Source organism: Octodon degus, unplaced genomic scaffold (assembly GCF_000260255.1).
Source record: "Octodon degus isolate 3935 unplaced genomic scaffold, OctDeg1.0 scaffold00029, whole genome shotgun sequence".
Taxonomy (NCBI): domain Eukaryota; kingdom Metazoa; phylum Chordata; class Mammalia; order Rodentia; family Octodontidae; genus Octodon; species Octodon degus.
The window spans coordinates 10,065,540-10,071,389 of NW_004524605.1; the positions used below are offsets into that span (position 1 = coordinate 10,065,540).

The 5,850-nt window shown below is 48.3% G+C and overlaps 1 long non-coding RNA gene across 1 annotated transcript in view; it reads right to left on the reverse strand.

Annotated features, from left to right (window-relative positions):
- Positions 1-5,850, reverse strand: part of LOC111816275 — a 10,561-nt gene that overhangs the window by 1,065 nt on the left and 3,646 nt on the right. The window lies entirely within an intron of this gene.

Sequence of the window (5,850 nt, forward strand, 5' to 3'; positions counted from 1 at the left end):
AAGAGAGAGAGAGAGAAACCAATAGAGGGAGAAAATATTCTCAGTTCATATACATGTCAAAGCCCTGGCATCCACAGTACATAAAGAACTCTAACACAACAGGAAAAGACAAATAGCCTAATTAAAATAGGAATAAAAATTTAACATTTCTTCAAAGGAAGGGCACAAATAGCCATCAACTATACACAAACAGTATGAGAAGCTTTCAACACTAGTCACTAGGGAAATGCACACTGGATATACTGTTGGACATCTGTCTGCATACACCCACACCGAGGAATACTATTTAGCCATTAAAAGGCACAAAAAAACTAATGCAGGCTACTCCAGAGATGAACCTTGAAAACATCAGGCTAGCTAAATGAAGCCAGGTTTTCTCGTTTGAAAAAAAGTTTTTAGCACCCAAGAAGACAAAAAAAAAAATTTTTTTTTAATGTATTTAGTAGTGTCTCACTACACAGCCTGGACTAGTAATCCTATTTTTAACCTTCTCAGCACTGTGATTACAAGGATGCAACACCACAGCTGGACTCAGTGGTCAGCATAACCTGTGGTGCTAGGGATCAAATCCCGGTCCCTGCATTGCCTAAGCAGGCGCTTAATCCGCTGAGCTATCTCACTGTCCTAACCAAGGAAGGCTATACGAGGGGTAGGGACAGAATGTGCCAAGCACCTGGAGTGAGGGGTGACTGTGCTAAGGGCCTGAGCAGCCGGAACAGTGGTCGGAAAGGGGAGAAACAGAAGGCGGGAGGGGAGAAGTCCATTGGGCCTGGCGGCTCTACTGCTCTTTATTTTTAGAGCAACAGGAGCCCCAGACGTGGCCCAATTGTCATGGAAAGCTGGGAAATCCCGCCCCTGGCCATGGACACACAGCAGGCAGTGGGGAGCCACATTATCCAAGATGCCCAGGCTGCCAGGCCTCTGTGGTCCGGGGCAGCAAGGCCTTTCCTCTCTTGAGTGGGCCGGGGGGATGCTACTCCTTGTTCCTGTGGGCTCCTCCTGCTCCCAGGCCTGCAGGCGAGGAGAACCCAGGTATGAGAAAGGCCCTGTGGTTGCCTGGTTGTGGCTGTGGGCGGCATGCTCATTAAGCACAGTCTCAGAAAAGCTGACCCTTTGCTCAGAGTTTTGATTCTTTACTCTGCACTTGGTTGGGATCAGGGCTGGAAGTTGGCAGGGCTGGGGAAGTACTGGATGAGCTGCAAAGCGGGGGAGTAACAGTTTCTAATCTGCTTTAGGCCTTTCTTTCTCCTCTCATCCAAGGACCTTCACAGAGACAGGTCCCCTCCATCTGTAGCCAGATGCCCTTGAAAAAGCTCCACTCCCCACGCCACGGATTCCCAGAGAGCAGGGAGGTGAACTGAACCCTGGCAGCACAGACAGGCTCTGTTCCACAAATCTCGCATCCAGGAGTTTGCTCTGGCCTCGGCCTTGGGGAGGCTTTCTTCTTGCAGCTCTGAGGGGCGGGTCCACTCCCAGGGCCCGGGCTGGTGCTGTGCGCCCAGTGCTCTGAGGCCCTCGCTGCACCCAAGACGTCCTCCCTGCAGCTGTGCTCTGTGGCCCACCTGTAGAGGGCCATGGCAGCTGGCTCCTCTCTGTTCACCCTGCATGCTGGACAGCTCAGCCTGGGGCTCTCCAGGATCATAGTAGTACACCAGGACGATGCGCAGTTGTTCCCTTCAAGTATGGCTGCACTCAGGGCTAGCAGGTGACAGCCCTTGGCATGCTCACCCCAACGCTTGAGCTCACACAACACCACAGAAACAAAAAAAAAAAAAAAAAAAACCCAAGGTGAAACCTCAGAGAAGCAGGTCTCTTGGCAACTTTGTAGCCTTTGTTCCTGAGCTACCCCACTTGAAGCAGTGACTGATCTCCCACCAGCTCTGTCCCCTCACACACAGGGTCCCAGCACTGCACAACTCCAAGCGGTCAAAAGCTCTTAGGGGCCCAGCTCCTTGCTCCCTGTCGCCTCCCAGCAGAGCTCCACTGCCCCTGAAGTCCAAGCTTACACCCCTAGCCTGCTGTTCCTCCACAGGGGACACACTTCCCTGAATCTGAATTTTGCTACCCTTTAGGTCTTAGTTCCACTGTCACCCCCTTGTCAAGAGACCTCTTTGGCCACTCATGAAGACCAGGTGGTGCACGCGTCCTTCCTCGCCTCTTTCCTTCTCCATGCTGTACGGTTCTTAACCTGAGAGGCGGTCGGTGCTTTTCACTGTACTGGTTGTGCCCTGCCTCTGTCAACACTGAGGTGCGGAATGCCGAAGCACTGCTCCCAGGCTAAGAGCAGGGCGCTACTCCTGCTGGGCTCCAGTCGCAGCCTTCTCAGCAAGCAGGCAGCACAGCACCACACTTTCTGTTTAGAAATACCTTAATATTAGTCATTGATGAACTGGGGAGATAGTTCAGTGGCATAAACACCTGCCTGGCAAGCGCAGTCCCAAACCCAATTCCTGGTACCCTCTAAAATATGACACACAATATGCGTCACTTAGTCCCTAACATTGAGCTCATCGCCAACACCAGAACTCGTGCCTCGGCCTTCTCAGGCTTAGGAATCCCAGGACCATTTTGCACTGTGCTTGGAGACTGCTCAACCACAATTTTAAAACTGTGACCCTACATGGCCCATCCACTGGACTGTCAGATGAGAGCTAAACCAAGAAAGCAGATGGCCCCTGGCTCCCCCTCAGCAGAGAATGTACGTCTTTTAGGATAGGCTGATGTAGCAAAGTCTATAAGGGAGCTGTGTTAGGAACAATGGAATTCAGTTCACGCGGAGTGGGAAGGCCAAGACCACGTTGCCAGCAGATTCAGGGTCATGGGCGACTCTGTGTCCTGGGGCTGCAGGGGGAGGAAGACTCTGCAGACTCTTTCAAGGTCACTAATCCCATTCACAAGTGTTCCACCCTCACAAACTACTCACCCCTCAAGAGGCCTTTTTATCTAAATTCATTCTCCGGGAGTGCCTTTTTTTTTTTTTTTTCAGATGGTCTCACTGCGCAGTTCAGGCTGGCCTTGAAAGTGCAGCAATCCTCCTGCCTCAGCCCCAAGAGCTGAGATTACAGGCAGAAACCACTGTGCCTGGCTAAAATAAGAGCACTAACTGGACTCCTCAGGTCTTTTCTCACACATGCAAAAGACCCTAGTCTCTGTCCTCAACAACACACAGGTGTATGTGTGCAGGTGCGCTCACGTACACACAAAATCTCACCAATTCTGCACAGCACTTCCTTAACTGAGCTCAAGGATGCTATGAGCACTGGGTCTGAAGTTACAGGTATGTGGATTCAAACCCAGAGCCCGTTAAACATCTCTCTCCTGCCTGAGACTTCAGGAGAATAGGGTCGTCTGTAGCATCCACCATGCCATTCCCAACCTCAGCAGTGGGTCCCCAAAATCACTGAGCTGCTGCTGAGCAAGCCTAACTAACACTAAATCCTAGAACTCTGATTTTGAGAAATTAACAACCCAATTATTTATGTCCCTATTGGTCACCTACTTGCACCCAAAATAAAACAGTTTTCTAAAGCTTGCTTTTGGGCCGGGAGATGGCTCAGTAGAATAAGCACTTGCCTGGCAAGTGCAAGGGCCTGAGTTCAATCCCTGGTTCTGCCAATAAATAAATAAAGCTTGTTTCTCCTGATCTCACTCACAAAAGACTGATACATAAATAGAAAACTTTTTCGTGGGTGTTAGAATTTTCTGGGGCCCCGAGTAATTGTGTCTGGTCCCCCTGAACCCATTGATTTGTTCCCTAGGACAAGTTTGCTGGGTGATCTGGCAGCAAAGCCGCGAGCAGGTGGACAAAGGGAGCTGGCCTCGTCCAGCGCACCCTGTATGCATGCGCTGAGATTCCGCCAGTGCGTACAGTTAATGCGTGTTAACCAACAACATTAATAGAGAAAGAAATGAGAAGTCAAGAGGACTAAGAGATGGTGCAGCCGCCTCATGCCAGAGCACACCATCGCTACCTGCATCTACAATTGAATTCTGAAAATGTGACTCACATCCAAAGCGCAAATGACTAGTTCATTCTGTGAACAAAGGCACCTAGTAATAAGCTGTGGTGTGATTTTCCAATTACCCCTGTGTTTTTAGACACAGTCTTCGGTGATACATTTACCATCTTTCCTAATATACTTACACTTGGATTCTTTGCCTTGACAAAAAGGAAAGCAAGGCTTAAGAGCGACCAGTGGAGGCTAAAGATTCATCCCCTCCAAAATATCTAATGATTCCTGTCTGTACAACAAGGGTTAGTGAGATGTATGCTCCTTTTTAAATAACTTTTTCAAGCTATAATTCACATCCTATATAATTCACCCATTTAAAATATATAATTCAGGACTGAGAATTATAGCTCAGAGGCATAAACCCCTGCCTAGCAGGCACAAGGTCCTGAGTTCAATCCCTGCTACCAAAAGAATCAAATTAAATTGAAAATTAAAATAAAATATGTAATCCAACACTTAGCATATTCACAACTTTGTGAAACCATGGTCACTAATTCCTCAGTGTTTGATATTAAAAGAAAAAAAAAGGGCCAGGAAGATGGCTCAGTAGAATAAGCGCTTCCCTGGCAAGCGCAAGGGCCTGCGTTCAAACCCTGGTTCCGCCAAAAATAAAAATAAAAATAAAATAAAAACACTCGTGATAGTCACTGCTCAAGCCAGTACTTCCAGTGCTTCCACTCCTGGCAGCTGCTAATCTACTCTCTGTCTGTGTGGATTGGCCTCTCGTGGACGTTTTATAAGTGAACTCCCACAAACTGGCAGTATTTTGTGGCTGACCGCATTCATTTAACATAATACTTCCAAGGTTCATCCACATTACAAGTGTCAGCACCTCGTGCCTTTTTATCGCTAATATTCCACCACCTGAATATACTACATTGTACTTATTCACTGACCAGCTGAGGCCTTGAGTTGTTTCCACTTTTTGGCTAGTGCAAGTTGTGTTTGTATTGACACTCAAGTATGTGAAAGTGTTTGAAACAGCCAATAAACCCATGAAAAAGTTCTCCACATCTTTAGGCATCAGGGAGATGGTGCAATCAGAACTACACTCGGCTCCTATCCCACGCCAGTTCAAACAGCAATTGTCAATAAAATAAAAGGTGACAAATGCTGCTAAGGACTCTGTGCACTGCTGGGGGAACTGCAAATTATCATAGTCATTAAGAAAAATAGGGGCTGGGGAGATAGCTCAGTAGAATAAGCACTTGCCTGGCAAGTGCAGAGTCCTGAGTTCAATCCCTGGAACCGAAAAAGAAAAGAAAAAGAAAAATAGTATGCAGGTCCCTCAAAAAACTCCGAACAGAATTCCCATGTGATCTCCCTGTCCTGTTTCTGAAAATGTATCTGAAGGAAATGAAGTTGCAGCACAGAAGAGCTTGTGTGTACTGCATTCGCTGCAGCGCACATCACCACGGAGAAGACGCGGAACGAGCCCAGGTGCCCGTGAACAAATGAACGGACAAGTGAAGCACGGTGTGTATGCAGAGGGGAGTGTTATTGAGCCACAAAGAGGCATGAAGTCCTGTCACATATAGAAAAATTGATGGCACTGGAAGTCATTATGTTAAGCAAATAAGTCAGACACAGAAGCCAATACCCCATGTTTTGTATCAAATGTGGAATAAAAAGATGGCCTGACTGCAAGCAGGCACAAGGGCTGGGGGTTCAATCCCCAGGCCCGCCGCACTAGCCCTGCCAAGGGGCACGCTGAGACAGCAATTGAGGCTGGGCATGGTGGGGCTGGGGAGATGGCTCAGTGGAATAAGTGCTTCCCTGGCAAGCGCAAGGGCCTGAGTTCAATCCCCGGTTCCGCCAAAAGAGAGAAAGAGAGAGA